Source organism: Leuciscus leuciscus (assembly GCF_965113295.1).
Source record: "Leuciscus leuciscus genome assembly, chromosome: 9".
Taxonomy (NCBI): domain Eukaryota; kingdom Metazoa; phylum Chordata; class Actinopteri; order Cypriniformes; family Leuciscidae; genus Leuciscus; species Leuciscus leuciscus.
In genome coordinates, this window is record NC_138733.1 from 7,763,121 (window position 1) to 7,771,314 (window position 8,194).

General features: G+C 36.1%; 1 protein-coding gene across 5 annotated transcripts in view; it reads right to left on the reverse strand.

The window, feature by feature from the left end:
* The window catches only part of LOC309506317 (uncharacterized protein), a 37,896-nt gene extending 32,712 nt beyond the window's left edge, over window positions 1-5,184 (reverse strand). For 2 of the 5 annotated variants that reach the window (XR_014208695.1, XR_014208696.1), the window contains exons 1-2: window positions 4,836-5,184; window positions 4,429-4,472 (exon numbers count right to left, since the gene is read on the reverse strand). The gene's annotated coding sequence lies outside the window, so the exon portion shown is untranslated. The other 3 variants (XR_014208697.1, XM_082180142.1, XM_082180143.1) reach the window with 3 other exon arrangements.
* Between the last annotated feature and the right edge of the window lie 3,010 nt (window positions 5,185-8,194).

Below are 8,194 nucleotides of genomic sequence, written 5' to 3' on the forward strand. Positions count from 1 at the left end.
GAGCAACAAAGGTTAATTATTTATTTGCATGTGTATCTCTTTGAATGAATACATGTAATTCTGTCATTCTGATGTTAACATAATAAAAAAGACAACTATTATCAGAACTTGACAATAAGGACTGCCTGAAGGCTCAGGGTCAGCGTAAACGTCGTTTGGGCCTGGTTTTGTAAAAAATATCGATATTTCAATCAATATGTATTGATACGGAAAAATCTGAAACTGTTCCAATACTCCTTTTCTGCAGCATCGATACACCGGTACCAAACTGCTCTTCTTGCTCCCTCTCCTCTCAGACGGCGAACTGACACACACCCGCTTCCTGTGTATTTGCGAGGAACTGAGATGCGGGTTTTATGGGTGGGTTTCTGAAAAATATCGATATTCGATACCATTTTTGATCCCACGGGGAAAACGGCCATATATATCACCGTACAGATCATTTTCTATTATCTCATCATTTTGTGATAATTTGGGCAATTTTGATGTAATAGCTTACACACAGAAAAGGGACACTTACAAAAAAAAGGGAAAAGGGACACTTACACACACTCACTCGTCTCATTCACTCAAGTTGAATGCTTGTATTGCGCATATTTTTTGTAATTCCCACAAGTTTCGCACTCACACTAAAAGTGCGCACACCACTGATCTATGTAAGTGGCGCTCTCAAACGGCCTCTCAAAAAGTTTGCGAGTGCCAAATTTGACTTGCATTTCATGGCTTATTGCACTTAAACGGTCAATTACATACAAAATGATGTCAAAATGGCAATTTTGCTAAATAAAAACAGTCAGTTTTGGAACGTAAATAGTCTAATGTTGTGTAACAGTATATTAGATCCGTGCATACGCTCTTAAAGTGACAGCAACCTAATATTCCTGCTGCATCTGCCATGTTAATCAAAAGAACAAAAGACAAAGAGAAAATCTCTCGCTGCTCTTGACTGATTAACTTTTGTAACTTTAATTGTAAGAATTAATCTGCATTTAATTGTTACATTTGATTACTTTAGTATTATTTTTTTTTTGTAGTAGTAGTATTTCTTACCTGAAAACTACTGTTAGACACACCTGAAAAACTTAAAGCCATGTTAATTTCATTTGTCTCTTTATTCCATTGCATTTATTTGTGCTATCGTTTGCAATTTGTTATTTTGTTCTTATTTTATTACTGACTGTTTACTTGTCTTTCTTGTGTAAATTTAAAGATTCAAATAAAGCCTCCCTTTTCTGTGTGTAAGCTATTACAACAAATTTACCCAAATTATCACAAAATGATGAGATAATAGAAAATGACTGTTTGGTTGTATATATGGCCGTTTTCCCCATGGGATCAAAAATGGTATCGAATATCGATATTTTTCAGAAACCCACCCATAAAACCCGCACCTCAGTCAGCACGCAAATACTGAATTGAGTTCTCTTTTCATCTCCTTGCATTTAAACGGACATATTCAAACAAAATTATCAAAATGCCCATATTGGCGAGTTTGTTACGGTTCATGGTCTGTTACGTCTTAAGTGAACGTAAATTTTGGAGAAATAACACTTGTAAGACACGCATGTGTATCAGTATATTGGATCTGTGCAGCTCTTAAAGTGACTCTTAAACCTGCTGCTGTTTTTAATGTTAATAAAAAAGGACAAAAAAAAAAAAACACTCACTGCTCTTGAATGTTTGTAATTTTAAAAAGGAATCATTTATTTTTAATTTCTACAGTGAAGACTATGCTGAGTTATTTTATATTTGATGACTTAATTCAATTTCTTTACATGAAAATCATTGTTTAGACCCACCAGAAAACCTGAAAAGCACTGATTATTTCATGTTTTTTCTATTGTATTTATTTGCATTATTGCTTATAATTTGATTATTGTTTTTATTTTTATTACTGACTGTGTTGACTTGTCTTTAATAATATTTTAAATGTATATGTGTTAGGCAAGTAGTTTTGGAGCCTTATTTATTAAAGGGATAGTTTACCCAAATATGAAAATTCTGTCATTATTACTCCCCTCTCATGTCGTTCCAAACCCATAAGGCTTTCGTTCATCTTCTGAACACAAATGAAGATCTTTTTGATGAAATGTGAGCTTTCTGTCCCTCCATTGACAGATACGCAACTACTACTTTAAAGCTGCCGTCGGCAACATTTTTTTTATCATGTTCAGTGTAATCGACACTATAATCCGACAGAACAACATAAATAAGGTGGTTTTAGAAAAAACCCGAGCTTCTAACTCCACCTGGAGCGTGTTATTTGTTTTGCAAAAATCCAGCGCTCCCGCTTCATCAGGTCCAATCAGCGCAGGGGGGTGTGAGATCTGACTGTCAATCACAGGTCGTGCACACGCCACAGATCCCCCCTCACTCGCGCACGTTAATATCACATGCACACGCCACGCCTGAAGTTCGCCTGGAGATTGCATGAAGCGTGATGGCGGAGAGAAAATCTACTAACAAGCTTCCAATTCCTCGGTTATTGCTATCTATGGATAGATTAGCCAGGGCAGCCTACCTCCGAGTCCATGGTGTTGATAGATGCTGAAGAGACGGACGCGTTCACAGAAAATCAGGTACACTCGCACAGTGACGCACTGACGAGCACGACCTCGATGGGAGGGTGCTCGCTGGTAGTGGGGAGGGGCATGAGAGTTGTAAACATTCAAAATTTTGGCTAATCGACCCAATCTGCCAGACTTGCCGACGGCAGCTTTAATGCTTCAAAAAGTTCATAAAGTGATCTTAAAATTAATCCATATGAATTGAGTGGTTTTGTCAAGAATTTCTAAAGAGACTTGGGCTGGGTTTCCCGATAACGTTGTCTCTTAGCGTGCTACGAAGACTCTTAAGGTATAACTTAACTAAAGGTATACCATTACTAGGCGTGTTCCCCGAACTATACCTTAGGAAGCTGCTTAAGATCTACCTTCTTACGTGCGACGTTACCCGGTGCTGTCCGTGGCGATGCTGCTGAATTGGTTGATATTGATGACTCGAGAATCAATTATTCTCTTGTCCAGGCGCTGTTTCACTGCGTTATGTGAGAAAGCGGTGTTCTTTATAAAAGAAGCACTTCAGAAATAGTTGAAATTGCATTTATTAGGAATCATGGGATATTATAAAAAATAATCCAAACTATAATAAGCTATAATAGCCTAGCCTACATATTTTACAATTGTATCATATATTGCTGCCACAATAACCATTTCAAAAATGTACGTGCTTTCTTCTCTTTCTCATTTTTGTTCGCTGAGGTGGAGCTGCGATGAAATATTGTTCTTGTAAATACTTTCCAGCATTTCAGTAATAAAAGTGTAGGCCTACATCTCGGTGATCAGCAGTGATCAAAAAGGATTTAAACAGTGGATTTTGAATCTCTTCTTGTAAACTCAGAGATGTGGATTCAGACAGCAATTAAATCACCACACGACCTGTTTGTCAAAAAACTATTTGGCTAGGGATTTTTACGTGGGTTGGGTGAGAAAAAACACTGACATTATGGATTCGGACGGCAATAAAATCACTTACCCCTGTAAATGTTTAAAATACCGTATGAGCCCATGATAAACAATTGACGTCCGAATAGGACTTAACTATGCTTTCAGTGGCCTTTGAAAGCGATCCGCGGACGGCGCCGTCTTTTAGCACAACTATTCGCTGTATCACTGCCATAGTTTGAGCAAACTCCCACCACAATCATTTCCTTTAAATAGACTATTAAGCCTTTAATGGTTCGCCAGCTGATGTACCGTTGGATAATATAATTAAAAATCTAACAACAATCCGTATAATGACAATTTTATTCTTTGCATGAAAACACTTGAATTAGCCTAATTGAACACTGTCTGTGTGAAACCCAGCCCAGTTCTCACACGTCAAGCAGGTTCGGTTGAGCTTCTATTTATATACGCTGATCAATGATTATATGTGAACAAAAGCCTAAATTAAATCTGTTCATCAAATAAAGCGATCGAATCTCTTCAGAAAATTTGGACCAAACCACTCAATTAATATGGATTAGTTTTATGATCTCTTTAGTAACTTTTTGAAGCATCAAAGTGGTAGTTACATAGCTGTCAATTGAGGGACAGAAATATCTTCATTTGTGTTCTGAAGATGAACAAAAGTCTTACGGGTTTGGAACGACATGAGGGTGAGTAATTAATGACAGAATTCTCAGTTTTAGGTGAATTATCCATTTACTGTTGCATGGGTCAAAACAATAACCAGGCCTATTTTATTTGATTTATTTATTACTTTTTTTTTTTTTTTTTTTTGGTGGGGGCCACATTAATTCATTTTTAATTGACTGTAATTTCACTGCTCCTATTAGTTACAGATCCAATGAGCTGCCTAACACTTTGTTATCTTACTGTTCCTCAACAGTAAACAGTAAAATCTGAATCAAGAATGAACACCAACCTCTTTGTTCCTCGGTATCTTCATGTCCCTGTTTTCACTGTGATCTGATGACCAAAACATACAACAGAAGTTACAATATTTCTGTATTATCTGTTCTTTAAATAATGTTTTGCTTTTATTTATTGTATTTAAATGCAAAATATCTTTCATATAAATTACATAAGAATAAACTGGACAGAAAAAAATAAATATATAAAAACTGTTTCGCAAAAAAAAACAAAAAAAAAACGGCAAATACCGGTTTGTTTCCATTAAACAATGGGCCAACAATCAGCTTTTCCATAACAACTGGATTTTAAAACCCAAACACTTATCAGACATCAGATATATTCATATTTTTAAAGAATTCATGTCTTGCCAGCTATTCTATTCGTCTGCACAGTATGATTAGAAATCAAAACTCACACAACACTCAGCCGTGATTCAGCCGTAAACGCGCTCTTACTGTCGTAAACAGACGCCGTACCACGACTGCTGGTGTCTCGCATGTGTTATTCACTCGACTTCCTCCAAGAGGCACTGAATTATGGATTCCTGAACCATCACAACTTTGAATAGCGATTGTGTCAGTCATATGTGACAGTAACATTACAGCATGAACGATCAAATGAAATAGACACAGGAGTTCTGCTTTCTCTAATTAGGCCTACACTGTTAATTTGTTCATGAACCTGATGAAAGTGCACGAAGAAGTCAAGAACATCATGAATTAATTATGAATAAAGCCTGGTCACTGTAAACAACATTTAAATATATTTTAAGGTAGGTAAAACATTTGACTAAAATGCTAATGAACTAACACATTACTCAAAGTAATCATACATAAAGACGTGACAATGAAATAGCTATTTCATTTGAATGTTTTTATTGTCTTAAATATGAACTAACACATAAAATAACATAAAACAAAGTCTTGTCAATGAAATAAAAATGTCATTTTTGTTATTAAACAGAAAAACGTGTGTCTCTGTTTACAAAGAAAGCTAATAACTCAAAATTAAAAACTCTAAATGAACAAATTTAGTAAGTAAAAATTTAAAATGATAAAGACAACAAGTGAATCAAGGAAATATGAAAGTTGTAATAGCAAGTTTAATCAAAAATAATTACGACCTATCTTGTTCTATAGTTTATAATAAATTCCAAAGTATTGAATCTAATGGATGAGGACTGTGAAGATAAGCAGCAGAAGAACAAAATACGAGCAAAGAATATATGCACCGATTGATCGGCTGGTGACAGGTGTTGTGCCGAATTTCGACCCCCTGACAAATTATTACCCCCCTCGTTGAAGTCAGTACCTGATTGCCTAATCCTAACCCCTCCCCCACAACTCATCCTAAACCTACCAATACTAGGGGGGTAATAATTTGGCAGGGGTCGAAATTCGGCACAACACCGGTAAACTTGACATCTACGCGGAACAATATTCCATTAGTTATTCCATATAGAAAGCTTGATTTGTCTAATTTAAATAATTCAAAACGAAAAGAAACCGACTATACTCTCTGCAAATGTAGGCTAATCATATGAAATGTGCATTTCTCTCTATAGGCGCGTTCACTGCGAAGATGACGAGTCAGCATCGTCAACTTCATCTTTGCAGCCGACACTGACACAGAAAACACTAGTTTATTAATAAACAATTAAAATGTCTCCTTGCTATATTTGGCACATTCATAATCATTACTTTTGCTGGTTCTTTGTGACAGCTGTTATGTGCGTTATTGGCAGCGTTACCCTAGGGTTACATGAACGCGTCACCACCGCATCAGCACCAGAACATGGAGATTTTACTTTTGAGAATAATCGCACAATCTATTCGATATTCTATAATTAAATCAACTAATCGAATATTAAAAAATCTTGACTCATCCCTGCATGGAATCTCTTGTTTCTTTTCCCAAATCTTCACTCACGTCATCTCACTCATTTTCTAAGGGGATTATAAACGTTTCTTCCTTGATTCGCTTTTAATTACGCCTATTATATTCGTATTCTTTACTGTGGTAAAATAAAAAAAACGCTGTAGGACAGATAGCCTACATTTTTTCTTGCACGTCAAATTCTTTTTAACACAGTTTGTGCTTGTTATTAGACATGGTAAGGCGCGTCAAGAAAGCGCGTTTCACACACGCGGGTGATTTCGCGGGTGCAAAATCTCTCCTTTGTAGTGCACCTGTACTGTCTGCTCCAGATGTGACTCGTCCATTCCAGCTTGAGGTGGACGCTAGTGCGGTTGGAGTGGGAGCTGTCCTGCTGCAGGAGGGTGCTGACGAAATAGGCCACCCAGTATCGTACTTTTCAGCTAAGTTTAACCGTCATCAGTTGAATTATTCAACGATCGAAAAAGAAACTTTAGCTATGTTTTTAGCATTACAACATTTTAACGTTTATGTGGGGTCTAGTTCTTCTCCGGTCGTTGTTTACACGGATCATAATCCGCTGGTTTTTCTGAGCAAAATGCACAAATCATAATCAACGATTGATGCGTTGGGCTTTAATGGTTCAACCATATAATTTAGAGATCCATCATAAAAGAGGATCTGACAACATGGTAGCAGATGCATTGTCTCGCGGATTAGTTTAAGTTTTCTGTGTGATTTCATGCAGAATCAGTTTTCTTTTCCCTTCTAAGGAAGGAAAGAAAAGAAAAAAACTAAATCTGATTCTTCCTTTAGGGGGAGAAGTGTTACGGCCTCAGCCTTATGGGTGTTGCCTGTGTATTTTTGTGTGTGTTTGTTGTGTCTTCTAATTGGGGTTTCTTTCTGAGTTTAGACTCCGCCCTTGCGCACCTGTGGCCCGTTGCTCTGATGGCTCGTGCTGAGCATATAAGTGGAGTGTGAAGGAGGGTGAGACACGCAACGGTGAACTCCGTGCGCGTCATGATGCCTAGCCGCTGATCAACTCAAGCTGTGTTCTTTGTACTGTGCTACTATTTTGTTCTATTTTGTTAGTGTTTGTTATGTCTATGTTGACTTTAGTGCAGAGTAAATGTGTGTTACATGTGGAGAGAGAAAAATTGAGAGATGTGAGTTTGTGCAGTCATTTATTAGTCTTATAATAAATGTTTTAAACTGCTCTTTGCCTTGCGTCTCCTTTTATGTTGCTGAACCCTTTTGAAACGAGCATTTTAACAACAGGGGTTCGTAACAGCCTGTGTGTGTGTTTTGAGAAATATTTTTTATACTGCAAGGCTACATTTATTTTATTTTTATTTGTTATTTATATATTATTTTATTGCCATTACCTGTGTTCCCCGTTTTCATACAGAAGTTTAGTTTGCTAAATATATCAATTTTTCTTTTAGTTGGATATTGGATGTGAAAAGAAGGAAATGGTTCTTCCATAACTCTGCACTTTAGATGTAATTTATAGGCTTATAGTTCTATTTTATAGCGATTATCTGTTAATTTTTTTTTCTATGTTCTATGCAAAAGATAGAAAGATATGTAAAATGTTCTATTAAAGAAAAGATAGAAAATATATTTGTGTGTGCTGTAAAGTGGTTAGAAAAAATGTAATCGGAATTGGCTAAAATCAGTATTGGCAGGTCATACTCAATGAAAAATCGGAAATCGGAATATATATATATATATATACTGTATATATACACACATATATATATATATATATATATATATATATATATATATATATATATATATATATACTGTATATACATTATATATATATATGCAGGAAACTTACATCCCCCTAAACTTGTGCTTTGGTCTGATAAGAAAAGGTCAAACAGACTTATCCA